The 21,136-nt window shown below is 33.6% G+C and overlaps 1 long non-coding RNA gene across 1 annotated transcript; it reads left to right on the top strand.

Moving 5' to 3' along the window:
* The first annotated feature begins 13,486 nt into the window (after positions 1-13,486).
* LOC131180930 (uncharacterized) lies at positions 13,487-16,090 on the top strand. The gene is made up of 3 exons (XR_009149604.1): positions 13,487-13,674; positions 15,128-15,191; positions 15,839-16,090. It is a non-coding gene; the product is annotated as an uncharacterized LOC131180930 (long non-coding RNA).
* The last annotated feature ends 5,046 nt before the right edge of the window (positions 16,091-21,136 follow it).

Raw genomic sequence — 21,136 nt, 5'->3', positions numbered from 1 at the left:
TATTGGCCATCCATCTAGGTACTCACTCATTTGGTAACATAGCAATCACAGGTACTTGTGATGATCATGCCGTGTCATCATGTGCCATAGGTCTATTCATGGAAAATTATAAGATGCACCGGTGCACTAGGGCATTGTATACTCATAAAAATATAGCTATTACATGAATTATGGAATGTGAGTTTCATCCATCTATGAGAGAGAGAAGAGCATATACTTCTAAAATAACTAATAAAATCTCACCATTCCTTATTTTTTCTTTCTGGATAATATTTGATAGAGAGTTGAAAATTTATTAATTTTGTAAATATTAACGTTTAAAGTGGATAATTATTAATTTAGAATCATAATTTTAACATTAGATTAAAATTTAACCCCTCACGAGGGTATAACTATTAATAAGATCTAATCTTTTAAGTATTCAAACTAAATTAACGAGGATAATAATTAATTTTTTTGGTTAACCATGTCCCATAGTATTTAATAAGGTATATCGTTTATTGGAAAGATCCATTTATCTGCGGAATTAAATTGCAAAGGGATAATTTGGATTTTATTTTTGAATTTATATGATGAATTGTTGGAATAATTGAGCAGTAGTGAATTTCATCATTGGACAAGTGAATAAAAATATATGCTATTGAAGATCTCATGATTTAAAAATGAAATTTTTGAGTTTTGCTAATGAGAATGAGCAAATTAGGATTATTATATCTTAAAGTAGATGAACCTTGTAAACAACAAAATTTGTCCCTGAGATTCTCAAAATTTATCTACGATTGTTTTCTGCCTAATGGAATTCCTACTGTTGTTAAGACAACAGGAATGGAAGGAAAATGGAATAGTTTTATCTGAAAATTGTGTCCGAACTCATAAGGTTTTGTCTAAAAACCATTCACGAAGATTCCCATCTCGGGGACGGAAGGAAAATGGCCAACGGTCGAAATTCGAAACTGAGAAGCCCACATAAACTCTTAACAAGGTGCAGGTTTTAGACAAACCAGCTTCCATTACTGTCAAGGAGAGGGAGATAGAGAGTTTCTTATCTCTCTTTAGGCCCGGTGGTGAAGGATACATGTGAATTAATTCATCTCTCTTCTTCTTTTAAATTAATCATGCTTTGGTCAGGCCATAGTTATTTTGTTGTGGTTTGAATGAAGCATATATATTTGAGAATTCACTCAACTACCTAAAATCAATTTTCATGAAAAAAATTATTTCACTCTTGTGGTTTCCTTAACTACTAGAATAGAATGGACAAAGTAAATAATTTTAGCAGCACTTGATGCTATAGCGTCAGATACTATACAACCAATGAGGAAAATTACAAAATTTCTTGCTTACATGTATTAAATTCAAGCTTAAACAATAATGAGTAGCATTTTATAAGCGTTGAAAACTTCACTAAAAATAATTATAATGCCAACTCTTATATCAAATTAAAATTAATTGAATTAAGTTTCTGTAAAATTATAAATTTCAATAAGAAAGATAAAGTCATTGTGGTTTGCTATTTTGGTTATGTGCTTCATTCATCATTCAGGCTAAAAATCCACCACATTTTGTTCCAGCAAATATTTTGATACATATATCAAAAGGGTATGATAGATTGATTTAGAATGTGCTCGACCATTAGCATTGTATTGAGGAAAGAGACAAATTTTGTGATTAATAGTTAATTTGGGATTATAATGTTATTCTTGCATTGTTGATTGAAAACATTTTTTTATAATATTTCATGATTTTTTAAAATGAGGATTTGAATTTGTGGATTACTGAGACATGAATTTGATTATTGAACCACCCATTTAATAGCCATTACTTTAAAACTTTAAATCCCTATCTTGATGGTCAAATTTATGGAGGGATAAAACTCCCTCAAATAATCCTTTTCAATGCCTTGTTATGATCAGGCTAAAACTCTCATCATTATTAATTTATTATCAATTAATACCTATAAATGCAGTTATTAGCAGCGTTCTTTGATGCATTGGCTATCAGCACATGCAAAAAATTAATTAAATCATTCATAGCCTAAAATAATTATTAATTTAAATAAAATTATTTTTAGTGCAAATAAAATTATAATTATAATGTTATTGTTACATGATTGAGTTTAATTTTCTTGGCTTAATTCCTATATTGCTTTTTAAAACATTTCTTATGGTCAGCGGTGTTCTGTGCTAGAATTTAATGCAATATAAGTGAGAAAATTGTGCTTCAGGGTAAAACATGCAGGTGGTTTGAGCCCCACCATTTTTTTTTAAATATATACTATAATTATAACACATTAACTCAATAATAATAATAATAATAATAATAATAAAATTTATGAAGTTGAGATGTTTTATAGTTGAAAAAAGATAATAATAATCAAATATTATAAAATGTGAATATCTATTCAGAATATTTTAAAAATAAATATATATTTATATGCTTAATTTATAAGTGGTTAAATGACAGTATTTTTTTATATAATATATAGTAGGTTGTTAATTAATAAAATATAATCAGTATAACATTGAAACAATTATGCTGCAAAATTTTCTTAATTTTTAGTACGAACGCCTAAAGGGTGGCCTAATTAAATGAATATTATTATATTTATATTGCTTAAATATTTTTCTTAAATTAGTTGTTTCTACGTGGATTAATGTGGGCATTATTTAAATTAGTTCTTAAATTTATTTATTAGAAAAATACATTATAAGCTACAAATATAAATTTTAAAAATAATTTTAATAATAAATATTATCATTATAATATAACTACGTAAATATATAAAAATAAATTAATATTTTAATAAAAATAATACATTATTATTAGCGGGCATTTTCAGAATTCAAGATGAAGAGAAAGTCTTTCCGTCCCTATATTTGAGATGAAAAAAAAATCTTTTTGTTCATACTCTGCATAATATTAGAAATAGAGTAAAGTCAAAAAAAATAAATCAAGTACCAGTAAATTGGATTGGAATCGGGAACAATTGATAACCATATTACATTTTAGCTATCTCCACATTTAATTTTGCGTCCTTCTCTGTTTATAGTATTATACAAATTTCTTAAAAAAATTGAAGACACTATATTGTGTTGAGTTGAATCCCTAGGTGAATTTGATTATTGAGCCATCCATCAAATGGCAACTAATTTAAAACTTAAAATCCCTATTTTTATGGTCAAATTTATGAAGGATAAAACTCCCTCAAATAATCCTTTTTCAGTGCCTTGTTGTGGTCAGGCTAAAACTCTCATCATTATTATGAATTAATATTTATAAATGCAGTTATTAGCAGCATTCTTTGATGCATATTGGCTATGCGCACATGCTACTGAGCATTAATAAATTTGAATAATTGCCGACCATAAAGAAACAGAACCCATTATGAAAACCCATAAACAACTGGAACTGCCATTCAACTATGTATAGCTCAATATATAGCATATTTAATCACTATTGCACATGGGTTTTCATTGCATTGCATAAGATCTCAATGAATAATCCCTTTTCTTTTCCCTAATCCATTCTTTTTGGGTTATGATCACTTTGATTCTGATATGTTTCTGTTGATTCCCACTGCACACATGCAAGAAAAATTGATTAAAAACTGAGATAAGTGGAAAAAAAAAAAAAACTATGTATTTCATACATGTAAAGATGTATCCTTACCCTTATTTTACAAAGAAACTATTTCCATAAAACGAAGTTATGATCTCTGCACTATATATTTGGGAGAAAGTTTATAGAGATAAGGTATTGCTTTTTAAAGTCATAAGTTTGTTTGGAGCAAAGTTTTTTTTTTTTTTTTTTTTTTTAAGTAATGCTAGTTTACTTATGAAAAATAATATTTGTTTTTTGTTTTTTATTTTTTATTTTTTAAAAAAACTTCATTTTTCATTTTCTATGGCAGATAAGAGAAAACATGAAAAACATATTTACTTATAAATAATAGAAAATAAATTTCTAATTAAAAAATAAAAATTGTTTGTGTATTTAATATTTAAAAAAATTATTCATATATTTCACTTTCTATAGCGAACAAGAGAAAACATAGAAAACATATTTACCTGCAAATAATAGGAAATAAATTTCTAATTAAAAAATTAAAAATATTATTCACATATTTTACAATTTAAAAAAATAAATCATCATCAATATATTTAAAATTTTATTTTATTTTTAATTTGTTATTATGTGTTATTTATTTATCATTATAAATAAATATTTTCTAAATAAGCATTTTGTAACACCCCTATTGGTATAGCCTGGTATATTTCACTGTTCCGGTGACCGGTGTCGGTCCGGGCAATTAATGGGATTAGGGCCACACTTAAGACAACTTGAAAAGCCATAAACACAAATAATTAGTAATGTTTAATTAGTTAACTATAAATAAGAAAAACAGAACATAAGAGGTTAAACGAGCCGAGAATCACAGCGATGAGTGACCTCCTCGGGAACGACTGCGAAGTCGTTTTAAACTCAAATTTCGAACCGTAAAAAGTGACGCTGCGGTCCTTAGGACCCTTATGGACACAGTGGAAAAGAGAAAATCACGAAAAAGAACTGTTAAGTCAGTCAAATAATTAGGTCAGGGAGCCGGAAGAAATATTGGATTATTTGCAAACCGGGATGAACCGGCGAGGGGCAATTTGGTCAATTGACCCCGAGAGCTGACTCCTGACCTAACTGTCAAATAAAATCGGAGAAAAGAAAATTTCGGAATCGGGAATTAAATTAAAGAACTAATAGAAAAATTAAAAAAAAAAAGAGAAAATGAAAAAGTTGAAAAGTTGATGACATCATCATGATGATGTAACTATGACCTCATAATTAATTTTAATTTAATTAACTAATTGACTAAGTCAAATTAAAGACTAAAAACAAAATTGAAAAGTCCATTTTTTACTTCTTCTTCTTCTTTTTTTCCCCTCTTTCCCGTAGCTCTCTCCTCTCCCTCTCATTTCCATGAAAAGCCACCATTAAAGCTTGCATACAAGCTTTAATTCTTCCACTCAATTCTCATAACTCCCCTAAAATACCCTACTAAAGCTTGTTATTACTACTAAGAAGGAGATTACAAGGAAAAAGAAGAGCAAAAGTTAGGGTTTTGAAGATTTAAGAAAGGTTAGTGTGTTAACTTGTTATTTTACTTCTTTAAATGCATATGCAATGGTTGACATGAGCTTAGGATTTATGAAATGAAATAAAAACATGGGAGAAGGACCAAACTGAAATTCAGCCTAGTTGAGGGGAGTATGAAATTGAATGGTTTGATGCATTAAAATGAGTTTAAAAGCTTTGATTAGTTGAATGGTTAGGACTAAGTGCACTACTTGTGGTTAAATGCAAGAGTTAGTAAGATTAGGGTTTGTAGGTTAGGGTTTGTGAACCAAAATTGGGAGAAATATATAAATGGCATGTTGGACCTATTGTGAAGTGAAATAATGGTCAATTATGACCAAATAACTTGTGTGGGAATGATAGGAAACTAAGTTAAATTCGGAGGTCCAATGGTCATGCTGCTGGCAGCATGACCAAACCCACTTTTAAGGACCAAAACTCAAATTTTACAAGTCCAATTGATATGCCACCAATTGGAGATGAAAATAGACATAAAAGAGCACAATTTTCATTAAGGAACCATTGCCAAAAACTGACCAAAACTTGGTGAAACAATTGACCAAAGTGAGTTGATAGCAGGCTGCCACTGCACTAAACTGACCAAATGAACAGTAACTGTTCATTTGGTCATAACTTGAGCTAGGTAGGTCAAATTGACCTGAAATTTTACCAGCAATTAGATATGATATAGACCTAAAACTTTCATGAAGAACACCAACCCAAATTATGCCATTAACTCATTCAAATCATTGAGCAAATTTAAAATTTCTGTACTGAAATTCTGCAGATTTTTAGTTGAGCAGCAATGTTTGGATAGCTATAACTCTCTCTAGAAAACTCGGATTTAGGCGATTCTTGAACCGATGGAAACCTAAGACATAGTACAATATTTCATATGAAGAAAGTGAGACCAAATTATGAACTTAACTTGATCAAACAATTGACCAAAGTTGAACCAAAAATCTGACAGCACCTAAATTGCAGTATGAACAGTGCACGTGAACAGTAAACTTATTTTGGCCATAACTTGAGCTACAAAACTCCGATTGAGGTGATCCAAAAATGAGAATACACTTAAGACAATAAGGAACATTTTCTATGAAGGAAATTTTGTCAAATTCCAACAGTAGATCGACCAATGGAATAGTGCAACTTCGGAAAACCAAAACCGAAAATTGGCAATTTTGCCAAAATGACCTAAGCTTTAAACAAATGACCAAAACCAACAAGTTTGGTGACCAAAATGTGGTATGTGGGTGAAGTTGGAGTTCCCATACCTATTAAGCCTTAGAAAGTCAATAATTTGACTTGAATAGTGCAGTGAATAGTAACCCGAAACACAAAATTTCGAGAACGTCGAATTTAACACGTTAGAGTTAGGTAAATGTGAAGCTAAGTTTATTTTGAATTTATTTTAAGTTCTAGTACTGAAACATTGTAAAATTGTGTGTTTCAGTTGAAAAGAATATCGGGAAGGAACCCGAGGAACCGAGTCGAGGCTAAAGGACGACTCGTTTGAGGTTTGTGCACAATATTACTATGCTTTAAAAAAAAAATTCATTGATTAAATGAATGAAATATGCATTTTATTGTTGCTTTGAATTGTTGAAAGTATTGTGACCTTACTTATGATGTTTTGATTCAAATTGTGAAAATTATTGTGTATATTTGAAATGACAATGTTTAGCAAATTGTTAAGATAAGTTTTAAAACCACAGTATCATGACCATATATTTGAACACCTCACTAGCACGACTAGTGGGGGTAATTAGTTTCGAATTTTGATTCCTTCTCTGGAGAAGTGTTGAGGTGTGCCAGTAGAAGAGGATGTGAATGGATATCCATATATTTGAGCTAGCTAGCCTTGTGACATGATTTCTCTTTAGCCTCTGGCTATCGAGATTCATGTGATTTCTCTTAGCCTCTGGCTATTGAGATTCTATTTGTTTCGAATGGCATGATTTAACTGTGGGTTTTATGAAATGTGTTTTGATACTTTGAAATAAACTTGGTTTACATGTAAAATCTTACAATGCATGATTGTATTTAATTTTCATGTTTAGTCAAATTTTTGAATGAATGTGCTTTAAGTTTTGCATAAAGATTATTTTAGTATATTGTGCACCACTGAGTCTTAGTACTCAGCGATAGCTTTTATTGCTGTCGCAGATATAGAGATTAGAGGAGCAGCAGACTGAGCTGCTGAGGTGTGTGAAGTCATCAGCTTGAAGTCTTCGGGTATAATTTATACCCTAACTGTAAATATTTCTTTTGATGTATATATTGCACATAAATGTATGGACATGTACATGGGTCTTGAGCAGCTTGTACAAAGTTTGTATAGAAGTTGTAATAAATTTTAGTTTGGACTTCCTGAATGTAAATTTTAGTATGATGAATATATAAATTGTTTATCTTGAATGGAATACGAATAAATGATATTGATGGACAGTATTTTGAAGAAATTATTGAACTTGTGAATTTGAGAAATTGATTGAGATTGAGTTTGAAATTGAAGTAGTGGTTGAGAAAAACTTTTAGAAGTGCTTTTTACAGGTATTCGAAGAACTGTTTTCTCAAAATACAGAGGAAACTCTGTCAAAATTTTTATAAAATTTGCGGAAAACTAAAATGGCCAAAAATATTAATTAGTTTTAATTTCAACTAAATGTTTTAAATACTTATTTGAAATACTCACCACTTGTCAAAGATAAGAAAATTATTTTAAAATCCCTTGTAGGGTACTTAATGAGCTATCGGTAGGTGAAGTTCAGTAGTTCATTAGGTATTCTACGGGATCATGTTATGCCTTACAGAGGGGTAAGGTGTGACATGTTTTAGTGGTATCAGAGCAAGTTTTTGAATTATGTTTTAAATTGTGAATTTGTGTTTTTCTTTGTTAAGTACAACTGCTCAATGTCCATAATTGTTACATACAGTGCATTACATCATGAATATGACCTAACGGAGGGAAATCTCCTTGTGTTATTTGTTCAGGAGATACCCTAACTTCAGACTGAAATGGAAGAAGGGGATCGCTCAGTTGAGCAGTCTGTTGAAGCTGAGGCACAAGGGGAAGCCCCAGCTTTACCGAATGTCAGTGGGTCAGCAGCACCAGCCCCACAAATGCCGCAAATTCCTGCACAGTTCGCACAGCAGATAGCGGCAATGTTTCAACAAATGGCTGGGGGTATGCCTGCTCAAGCTCCACCCCAACCACCTGTGGCACAACCACTGCCTCCAGCCAGACAGTTTGATAAATTGCTAAAGTATGGGGCTGCAGAATTTAAGGGTACAGTGGACCCTTTAGAGGCAGAGCAATGGCTTGAAAGAATGGACAGAGTGTTTAAGAAACTGTACTGCCAAGATGAGCTGAAGTTGGAATATTCTGTGTCGCTACTGCAAGGGGATGCGTATGATTGGTGGAAGACCATCCCCCACAGCTTGGCTGAACCACCGATCTTGACACAGGATGACTTCATCGAGAGTTCGAGGCAAATACATCCTGGATGCATATGTTGATCGAAGCGCAAGAATTTTTGAGTTTGAAACAAGGGAACCGAATCAGAGTAGCAGTATGAAAGAGATTTCTCAAGGCTAAGCCACTATCTTTGGAAGCTTAGTCTCCACCCCAGAGAGATGCAAGAGGTTTGAGTCAGGGCTAAGACAGTGTCTGAGAATGCTAGTTGTGGTTTTATGACATCAGAATTTTTCTGATTTGATCTCACAAGCGTTGGAATTAGAAAGGATAGAATCGAAGGGGCGGTGAGGAAGGGTTCACAAGAGAAATCGAGAAAAAGACAAGGGGAAAAATCGGTTGAGCGAGTTACGTGCTACCTCTGGAAAGAGAAAGAAGTTTAGTGGACCCAGGGTCGGGGTGAAAGATTTAGTAGAGGCAGATTTTCCGACAGAGACCCCTAGGTCCGGCCAGTCAAGCGAGGGTTCACAGCGCCCGCCCGTGAGACTTGTGGCAAGATTCATGGGGAGTGTTATTGGGCCACTGGAGCTGTTTTAACTGTGGAGGCAAGGGCCATATAGCTAAAGACTGCGTACTAGTGCTCCGAGATATGGTCCAGCTCCTACTCGCCGAGGATCTATTCAGAGTCCTGCTCCCGGAGGTTCACAGTCAGTTGGCAGAGGAAGAGGCAGAGGTAGAGGCACTGCTTCAGCAACAGGCACGATTGGTCGATGCAGACAAGGAAGTGCGTCAGCCAGAGTCTACACGATGAGACAGCGAGAAGAGGCTGAGACTTCCGATGTGGTAGCTGATACATTCTCTATCTCTGATCAAGATGTATTTGTGTTGTTTGATCCGGGTTCAACTCATTCATATGTTAGTGCTAGCATAGTCAGTTCACTTGCTGTTCCATGTGTGCAAATGGGTTTTGAAGTGCTAGTAACTAGTCCGTTAGGACAAGAGGTCCGGGTCAACAGAATCTATAGAGACTGTCCTTTGGTGATCCAAGGACATGTTTTCCTATCAAACTTGATTGAAATGCCCTTCAGAGAGTATGATATCATCTTGGGCATGGATTGGTTAGCCAGGCATCACGCCATGATTGACTGTAGACTGAAGACAGTCACTTTTGGTCTCCCTTTGTACGGTGATGTGGTAATACACGGGGAGGCATTTATCGCCATCAAACATCATTTGCACTAGCCAGAAGAATGATCAGAAAGGGGTGTGAAGCATACTTGGCACATGTGATAGACACCCAAGTGGGGAGTCCAGCACTAAGGGACATCCCTACGGTATGTGACTTTCCGGATGTATTTCCTGATGAATTGCCAGGATTACCTCCAGAAAGAGAGGTGCAGTTTGAAATTGATGTTATGCCTGGTGTGGACCCAATCTCCATAACGCCATATAGAATGGCACCTGCAGAATTGAAAGAGTTGAAAGTGCAGTTGCAAGAGTTGCTTGACAAGGGCTTTATCCGCCCTAATGTGTCACCTTGGGGAGCGCCGGTATTGTTTGTAAAGAAGAAGGATGGCACTCTCCGGTTATGCATTGATTATCGGCAGTTGAATAAGGTGACAATAAAGAATAGATATCCATTACCCCGCATTGATGACTTGTTTGATCAGTTGAGGGGTGCAGCTGTGTTCTCCAAAATTGACCTGAGATCAGGTTATTATCAGCTGAAAGTACAAGAGCAAAGTATTTCTAAAACTGCCTTCAGAACCCGCTATGGCCATTATGAGTTCTTGGTCATGCCATTCGGGTTAACTAATGCTCCGGCTGCTTTTATGGATCTGATGAACACTATTTTTAGACCATACCTCGATCAGTTTGTTGTGGTATTCATAGATGATATATTGGTCTATTCGAGGAATGCAGAAGAGCATGATAGACATCTGCGGATTGTACTGCAGACTTTGAGAGAGAAACAGCTATATGCCAAATTGTCGAAGTGTGAATTTTGGCTGAAAGAAATATCTTTCTTGGGGCATGTAGTATCAGAAGAGGGCATTAAGGTAGATCCAAGTAAGATTGAAGCTGTCCTTAATTGGAGGCCACCCAGAAATGTCACAGAGATTCGCAGTTTTCTGGGTTTAGCTGGATACTACCGTCGATTTGTGAAGGGATTCTCCATGTTGGCATCTCCATTGACCAAGCTACTTAGAAAAGATGTAAAATTTCAGTGGACGGATAAATGCCAGCAGAGTTTTGATGAATTGAAGAGATGTTTGACTGAAGCTCCAGTCCTAACTTTACCTACCCCGGGTAAAGAATATACAGTTTATAGTGATGCTTCTCACAATGGGTTAGGCTGTGTGTTGATGCAAGATCGAAATGTCATTGCCTATGCATCACGCCAGCTAAAACCGCATGAGAGGAATTATCCAACACATGACTTGGAGCTTGCAGCTATTGTGTTTGCTCTTAAGATCTGGAGACATTATTTGTATGGGGAGAAATGTTATATCTACACAGATCATAAGAGTTTGAAGTATTTGGGCACCCAGAAAGAGTTGAATTTGAGACAGAGGAGATGGTTAGAGTTGATAAAAGACTATGATTGTCTGATAGACTATCAGCCAGGGAAAGCTAATGTTGTGGCTGACGCCTTAAGTCGTAAGACTATGGCAAATCTACAAGTTACTCCTTTGTCTTTGGTACATGAGTTGAGATCATTACATGCCAGTTTAGAGATTAATGATGATGGGCAAACAGCAATTGCATGGCATGTACAGCCAGTGTTGGTTGATCAGATTAGAATGGCTGCTCAGAATGATCAGAAGTATCAGAAGCTGATGGAAGAAGTCGGCAGGCAAGAAACCGTAATTCTCAATCAGAGATGATGGTCTACTGCTACACCAGGGCAGAATGTGTGTTCCTTATGATGTTGATTTGAGGCAGATCATTTTGAAGGAAGCACATGAGTCTCCTTTTGCCATGCACCCTGGTGGCACAAAAATGTATAGGGGGCTAAAGAAGCATTACTGGTGGATGGGTATGAAGAGAGATGTGGCAGAGTTTGTGTCCAAATGCCTAACTTGTCAGCAAGTAAAGGCGAGCATCAAGTACCCATCTGGTTGTTACATCCACTACCAGATGCAGTGGAAATGGGAGAGAATAACGATGGATTTTGTGATGGGACTTGAGGACACAGAAGAGTCATGATGCAGTTTGGGTCATTGTTGACAGACTGACTAAATCTGCTCATTTTCTGCCAGTTCGGATGGACTACAATTTAGAAAGATTGGCTAGGTTGTACATTGATGAGATTGTGAGACTACATGGAGTGCCGGTATCCATTGTGTCGCAGAGATCCTAGGTTCACTTCTAGATTCAGGGTAGTCTTGAGAGAGCCCTAGGAACTAGATTGAACTTCAAGATCGCATTCCACCCACGACATGCATGGCCACCGAGAGGGTAATTCAGATCTTGGAGGACATGCTACGGGCTTGTGTGATTGAGTTTGAGGGTAGTTGGGATACACACTTGCCTTTGATTGAGTTTGCTTATAACAACAGCTATCAATCAAGCATTGGGATGCCTCCATATGAAGCTTTGTATGGCAGGAAATGTAGAACCCCGTTGTGTTGGGATGATGTGGGTGAAAGAAAAATGATTGGACCCGAAATTGTTCAACAGACTGAAGAGAAAATCAGGGTGATCCGAGATCGACTTAAGACTGCATCAGACCGTCAGAAGTCCTACATTGATCTGAAAAGAAGGGATATTGAGTATGCAGTGGGTGAGAAAGTTTTCCTCAAGGTTTCTCCTTGGAAGAGAATTATGAGATTCGGTAGAAAGGGGAAACTGAGTCCTCGTTTTATCGGGCCATATGAGGTTCTGGAAAGAGTGGGTCCTTTGGCATATCGGTTGGCACTACCTCCAGAGTTGGAGAAGATACATAATGTCTTCCATGTGTCTATGTTGAGGAGGTACCGATCAGACCCATCTCATGTACTACCAGTAGAAGAAATAGAAGTGAATCCAGACCTCACATATGAAGAAGAAACCAAAAAGATTCTGGCTTATGAGGTGAAGCAGCTGCGGAATAAGCAGATACCGTTGGTAAAAGTGCTGTGGAACCATCATTCGGGCCAAGAAGCTACTTGGGAACGAGAGGAGGACATGAGGAGACAACACCCACAGCTGTTCAGAGATTGATACCAGGTAAAATTTCGAGACGAAATTTATTTAAGGGGGGGAGAATTGTAACACCCCTATTGGTATAGCCTGGTATATTTCACTGTTCCGGTGACCGGTGTCGGTCCGGACAATTAATGGGATTAGGGCCACACTTAAGACAACTTGAGAAGCCATAAACACAAATAATTAGTAATGTTTAATTAGTTAACTATAAATAAGAAAAACAGAACATAAGAGGTTAAACGAGCCGAGAGTCACAGCGATGAGTGACCTCCTCGGGAACGACTGCGAAGTCGTTTTAAACTCAAATTTCGAACCGTAAAAAGTGACGCTGCGGTCCTTAGGACCCTTATGGACACAGTGGAAAAGAGAAAATCACGAAAAAGAACTGTTAAGTCAGTCAAATAATTAGGTCAGGGAGCCGGAAGAAATATTGGATTATTTGCAAACCGGGATGAACCGGCGAGGGGCAATTTGGTCAATTGACCCGAGAGTGACTCGACCTAATCACAAATAAAATCGGAGAAAAGAAAATTTCGGAATCGGGAATTAAATTAAAGAACTAATAGAAAAATTAAAAAAAAAAAAGAGAAAATGAAAAAGTTGAAAAGTTGATGACATCATCATGATGATGTAACTATGACCTCATAATTAATTTTAATTTAATTAACTAATTGACTAAGTCAAATTAAAGACTAAAAACAAAATTGAAAAGTCCATTTTTTACTTCTTCTTCTTCTTTTTTTTCCTCTTTCCCGTAGCTCTCTCCTCTCCCTCTCATTTCCATGAAAAGCCACCATTAAAGCTTGCATACAAGCTTTAATTCTTCCACTCAATTCTCATAACTCCCCTAAAATACCCTACTAAAGCTTGTTATTACTACTAAGAAGGAGATTACAAGGAAAAAGAAGAGCAAAAGTTAGGGTTTTGAAGATTTAAGAAAGGTTAGTGTGTTAACTTGTTATTTTACTTCTTTAAATGCATATGCAATGGTTGACATGAGCTTAGGATTTATGAAATGAAATAAAAACATGGGAGAAGGACCAAACTGAAATTCAGCCTAGTTGAGGGGAGTATGAAATTGAATGGTTTGATGCATTAAAATGAGTTTAAAAGCTTTGATTAGTTGAATGGTTAGGACTAAGTGCACTACTTGTGGTTAAATGCAAGAGTTAGTAAGATTAGGGTTTGTAGGCTAGGGTTTGTGAACCAAAATTGGGAGAAATATATAAATGGCATGTTGGACCTATTGTGAAGTGAAATAATGGTCAATTATGACCAAATAACTTGTGTGGGAATGATAGGAAACTAAGTTAAATTCGGAGGTCCAATGGTCATGCTGCTGGCAGCATGACCAAACCCACTTTGAAGGACCAAAACTCAAATTTTACAAGTCCAATTGATATGCCACCAATTGGAGATGAAAATAGACATAAAAGAGCACAATTTTCATTAAGGAACCATTGCCAAAAACTGACCAAAACTTGGTGAAACAATTGACCAAAGTGAGTTGATAGCAGGCTGCCACTGCACTAAACTGACCAAATGAACAGTAACTGTTCATTTGGTCATAACTTGAGCTAGGTAGGTCAAATTGACCTGAAATTTTACCAGCAATTAGATATGATATAGACCTAAAACTTTCATGAAGAACACCAACCCAAATTATGCCATTAACTCATTCAAATCATTGAGCAAAGTTAAAATTTCTGTACTGAAATTCTGCAGATTTTTAGTTGAGCAGCAATGTTTGGATAGCTATAACTCTCTCTAGAAAACTCGGATTTAGGCGATTCTTGAACCGATGGAAACCTAAGACATAGTACAACATTTCATATGAAGAAAGTGAGACCAAATTATGAACTTAACTTGATCAAACAATTAACCAAATTTGAACCAAAAATCTGACAGCACCTAAATTGCAGTATGAACAGTGCACGTGAACAGTAAACTTATTTTGGCCATAACTTGAGCTACAAAACTCCGATTGAGGTGATCCAAAAATGAGAATACACTTAAGACAATAAGGAACATTTTCTATGAAGGAAGTTTTGTCAAATTCCAACAGTAGATCGACCAATGGAATAGTGCAACTTCGGAAAACCAAAACCGAAAATTGGCAATTTTGCCAAAATGACCTAAGCTTTAAACAAATGACCAAAACCAACAAGTTTGGTGACCAAAATGTGGTATGTGGGTGAAGTTGGAGTTCCCATACCTATTAAGCCTTAGAAAGTCAATAATTTGACTTGAATAGTGCAGTGAATAGTAACCCGAAACACAAAATTTCGAGAACGTCGAATTTAACACGTTAGAGTTAGGTAAATGTGAAGCTAAGTTTATTTTGAATTTATTTTAAGTTCTAGTACTGAAACATTGTAAAATTGTGTGTTTCAGTTGAAAAGAATATCGGGAAGGAACCCGAGGAACCGAGTCGAGGCTAAAGGACGACTCGTTTGAGGTTTGTGCACAATATTACTATGCTTTAAAAAAAATTCATTGATTAAATGAATGAAATATGCATTTTATTGTTGCTTTGAATTGTTGAAAGTATTGTGACCTTACTTATGATGTTTTGATTCAAATTGTGAAAATTATTGTGTATATTTGAAATGACAATGTTTAGCAAATTGTTAAGATAAGTTTTAAAACCACAGTATCATGACCATATATTTGAACACCTCACTAGCACGACTAGTGGGGGTAATTAGTTTCGAATTTTGATTCCTTCTCTGGAGAAGTGTTGAGGTGTGCCAGTAGAAGAGGATGTGAATGGATATCCATATATTTGAGCTAGCTAGCCTTGTGACATGATTTCTCTTTAGCCTCTGGCTATCGAGATTCATGTGATTTCTCTTAGCCTCTGGCTATTGAGATTCTATTTGTTTCGAATGGCATGATTTAACTGTGGGTTTTATGAAATGTGTTTTGATACTTTGAAATAAACTTGGTTTACATGTAAAATCTTACAATGCATGATTGTATTTAATTTTCATGTTTAGTCAAATTTTTGAATGAATGTGCTTTAAGTTTTGCATAAAGATTATTTTAGTATATTGTGCACCACTGAGTCTTAGTACTCAGCGATAGCTTTTATTGCTGTCGCAGATATAGAGATTAGAGGAGCAGCAGACTGAGCTGCTGAGGTGTGTGAAGTCATCAGCTTGAAGTCTTCGGGTATAATTTATACCCTAACTGTAAATATTTCTTTTGATGTATATATTGCACATAAATGTATGGACATGTACATGGGTCTTGAGCAGCTTGTACAAAGTTTGTATAAAAGTTGTAATAAATTTTAGTTTGGACTTCCTGAATGTAAATTTTAGTATGATGAATATATAAATTGTTTATCTTGAATGGAATACGAATAAATGATATTGATGGACAGTATTTTGAAGAAATTATTGAACTTGTGAATTTGAGAAATTGATTGAGATTGAGTTTGAAATTGAAGTAGTGGTTGAGAAAAACTTTTAGAAGTGCTTTTTACAGGTATTCGAAGAACTGTTTTCTCAAAATACAGAGAAACTCACAATATTTTTATAAAATTTGCGGAAAACTAAAATGGCCAAAAATATTAATTAGTTTTAATTTCAACTAAATGTTTTAAATACTTATTTGAAATACTCACCACTTGTCAAAGATAAGAAAATTGTTTTAAAATCCCTTGTAGGGTACTTAATGAGTTATCGATAGGTGAAGTTCGGTAGTTCATTAGGTATTCTACGGGATCATGTTATGCCTTAAAGAGGGGTAAGGTGTGACACATTTAAATTTAGTTATAATGAAATTATAGCATAATTTTGATTATAAAAAAGTAATTGTTTTTTATTTGAAAAATAGTTAGAAAATAGAACTTTCTAAACAAAATAGTGAAAAACAATCTAAATTTATTTTCCAAATTATAGTTAAATTAAAAAACTAATTTCCTAATTTTATATTTGAAAAATTGGTATATATATACACAAAACTCCAATTTCTAATTTTCTTAAAAAAAACTTTTCAAAAAATTATCCTAATTTTCTATAAGTGAATAGGCCTTAATATTTATGTAGATTTCAAAACTTTTAAAATTCTATTTTTTGCCCCACCAAAAGGCTTTGATAACTTAGAAAAACTTCTTTGTATATTTATTTATTTATTTATGTGAATTGGTGCACAGATCTTGGAGACACCAATCACCTTCTCAGAAGTAGCAGGCAGACCATATTTTACACAACCCATGTGCATTGGGCATTTCAGTGATTGGAGGTTTCATGGGAAATTTATTATCCTCCAATTGCTCGACATTGCAGCAGCTTGCCAATAAATTCCATGTGCATTTCAATTCTCTGTCTTTAATTAACCTTCACCCACAAGATAATCAAATCTTTAAATATTGTATTTGTAGCCATGCAAAATTAAGCTTAGGGCCTGTTTGGATTAACTGTTGAATACAACTGATAGTGATAGCATTTATCATAGTGATAGTGATAATCGATAGTGATGATAGCTATTTTATATTAAGTGTTTGGTAAAATTATATTTAACTGTTGCTGTTAATATGTGAAATGACTAATAAGGGTATATATCATATAATTTATTTTATTATTTAAATAAATATAAAATTATAAATTTATTACATTATACTATTTATTTTATTATTAAATTAAATATATAATTATTAAATTAATATATTATATTATTTAAATAAATATATAATTATTAATCTTTTATATTATATCATTTATTTTATTATTGAAATAAAAAAATAATTATTTTTTAAGATAACTAAATAATTTTAAAAATATAGATAAAATAATAAAATAATTATTATTGTTAATAGAAAAATTTATAATTAATTTTAAGTTTTTGGATATAAATAAATATTTTATATTTTATGTTATTAATAAAAAATATTTTAACAAAGTTGAAATACATTAATTAAAATATTAAAATTACAAATAAAAAAAATGTTAATAATATTAATTTTCAAGTTAAATAAAAAAGGATAATATGGTCAAAATAAAAAATAAAACCAGATCAACTATCAGCTGATGAGAAACAGCTCTAAAAATAGAGCTGATACAAACTGCAGCTGATTGGTATCATATCAGTTGCCCATCAGCTATCAGCTCTATTTTTTTAAATTTGCCAAACACCACAATTTACCTGTTGGGTGTATATCAGCTATCAGCTGCACCCAACAGGTAAACCAAACACCCCCTTAATTATGTTATTAATTAATTAATTACTATGCTTAATCCTATAAATCTGCTCCCTAAATTGTGCAAATGATATGCTCTAATTATATGAATATGATTATATTATATGGGGAACATGCAGAGCTGTAAATACTGTAATCATCCTGATTCTTTTTAACTGTCCATTGCTATTAACAAACATATAAAATATTCATATTACAAGTTTGACCTTTTTATTATTTAATTTATAGGAAAAATTATTAACCAATGATAAATGAGTAAATTTATAATTTTTTTCCTTTTTAATTTTTTATTTGAGAGGAGATTTTATAATTTATGTTTTATTTATTTTATGAAAAATAACTTGCGTATGAAAAATATTTTCTAAAAATTTTTTTATGAAAATATTTTTTATTATTTAATTATAATATTAAATTAATGGAATATATTTATATAATGCATATAAAAGTATTTTCATATTTTAATAAAATTGTCAAAATTTAGAAAATGACTTCCTTTTTTAAGAAGATGAAATTATTTTTCTTAAAAATTACTTAGTTTTCATATTATTTTCCCCATTAAATTATTTTTTTGAGTGTTCAAAAGCTAGAAAATACAAAAAATATTTTCTAAAAATATATTTTTCACCAAACAAATGAAGTCTTAATGAAAAGTTTTTTAAATCATGAATTTTTATGTCACGACTCAACCTATGGGCCGGACTGACAATAGGACCTGAGCCAGCCTAAAACTCCTAAGGGCCGTAGTAAGCCTAACCATTCCTCAACTCAACTCTAAGGCCAATTTGGGCCAAATTTTAAGAATTCAATCGGACAGAGTCCGACCATAAAATGGACCATTTAACGAGGAGTTTTTGACTCGCCCGACCTGTAAACACAATATATAATAAATTAGGGAGCTCAGCTCACTCTCCACATAATTACGTTTTAGTCCCTATAATTGACATTTCATAAAAATTCACTCATACAAGCTCTAAAAATTCTAAAATTTTACTCCGCGGTCCTTAATAATATTATAAGGCTATTGCAAAAGGAATTATATTTTATGATCATCTACGAATATTTTATGAATTTTATTTTAAATCGGTATTAGCCGAAAATGAGCAACTTGGAGTTCGGGTTTACCTATGCCAATTTTGACACCTGGAACGCATCCAGAACATCTAAAAATGTTAGGATTGATTATAATATTGATCACATTCTGAGACCGGCTGCCGGGTAGCCGAATCTGGCTGAAAATGCGGTCCCGACACCAGTGAGCTATCTTCGATCCGATTGCACCTAAATTATGCCTAAAAATTGTTAATAATTATTATAAAATTATTTTTAAATTTTGAAAATCGAAAAAGTTCGAAAATCTCACCAAGCGATCTAGACTGTCCGATTATGGCCTTTTTCCAACGGTATCTGATCGGAGCGGGGCCGGTCCTATCTCAAAGATCTAGTCGTCCTGAGTCCATCGGTGACCTCGGATTTCTGATCCGACGGTCGGATACTGGAAAAGTGGCCGGAAAGCCACTGCCCAAATTTTCTCTCTCCTCTTTCTCTCTCTTCGACTCACCGGAAAAACTCCATTATCGCTGGCGAAGGAGGTCCCAAAGGGACGCCTGAGCCACGCTGCCACCGCTTGCAGGCTTCTCGGCGTCGGAAAACGGCCTGGAAGCTCTCCCACGTTGCGTGCCTTTGGGTGGTTGGTCGAGCTCCCCACTGCTGCTGCTGCTCTTCTGGCCGGTGTTCATGGCTGCTAGAGGTGGACTGGTCGACGCTGGAGTGGTCACTGGCAACGAGAAAAATGAGAGGGAGGAGAGAGAGTCGGGGAGAAAGAGAAGGAGAGCTGGGGGGGGGGGGGGGGGTGTCCTGCGCAGCACTTTTGAGTCCCTTTTTTTTTAACTTCTAATTACACTATTAATCCCTCAACTTCTTAGAGGTTTACAATTAGGTCCAAAATTATTTTATTTATAATTTAAAAATTTTGGGTTGTTACATTTTATTTGAAAGAATATGTTGTTTTCTAAATATAAAACTTTTAGAGATTTTTAAAAATTTTCAGAAATCTATATTTTTTGTTGATTTTTTTTTTCTTCGAAACTTCTAAATATTTTCAAAATTCATCACTTTCTCTCAAATAATAAAGAATTATAAAGATTCAGAATTATGAAAAACTTTAATTAAAAAAAAAAAGTCTTATTTTAAGAATCTTTTTTTTACTTCATCTCATCCCAAATTGAGTAAAATTAGAGGTTTTGTGGCATTAAAATGAAAATGTTTGAATCATTTTAAGAACCCTTATTTTTGTTTTCATTTATGTAAAATCAATTTTAGTTCTGATAAATTATTAGAGTATCCCATGATAAATAAATAATTAAATTGATTAAATTGATAACTCTCTCTTTTTTTTTATCAATAATAATTTGATTCCATTGAAAACATTTCATAAGTAATGCTATTGAATATATAAAAAATACACTTTTATGATCACATGAAAAAATAATTTAATTTCAATACAGAGGTTAAGTAAATTGAAATACTCTTAACTGTAATTCTACTAGAAAAGATGAGTAATGAAAACAATGAGCTTTTAGCTTGGTAATGTTTGTGAGATCTTAAATTTGAAATTTAGGGTTTGTTCGGTAATATTAGTTGTTCTAAAGTTGTCGGCTATTTTATTAACTCTTAAGTGTTACATATTAGGATTTATTCAGCAAAATTAATTATTTTAATAGCTATTAGCCGTTCTAATAATTGTCACCTATTTTACTAGTTGTTAGCAGTCATATATTAGCAATTAGTGGTTAGCTATTATATAAAACAGAAGTATTCAGTAAAAATGGCCTTTAGATTAGCTATTAAATATAAAAAAATTAGTATAATTTTTTTTTCTATAGTTAAAATACTTCATCAACCTCTAAAATATGTTTAATGAACTACTTCTTCAACTTCTTAAATACTAGTTTGATTAGAGTTGTCAAACCAAACAAAATAGATAAGAAAGGTAGTGTTTGAATAAAATCGAAACACCAAACGCTTCTTAAAAGTTATTGCTAAACAGAAACTTAGTGATGGCTAATTAAAAAAAAAAAAATAGTGACTAATGAGGATAGTTCTAGTGGCACTCCTGTAAATTAATTTGAAAACCAGTGTCTTTCTCTTAAGCTAGAGCACATAAAAGCCGATGCTGGTCTTGAGAATGATCCAATCCA

This window comes from Hevea brasiliensis, chromosome 1 (assembly GCF_030052815.1).
Source record: "Hevea brasiliensis isolate MT/VB/25A 57/8 chromosome 1, ASM3005281v1, whole genome shotgun sequence".
Taxonomy (NCBI): Eukaryota; Viridiplantae; Streptophyta; class Magnoliopsida; order Malpighiales; family Euphorbiaceae; genus Hevea; species Hevea brasiliensis.
This window is presented reverse-complemented; position numbering and strand designations above follow the sequence as displayed.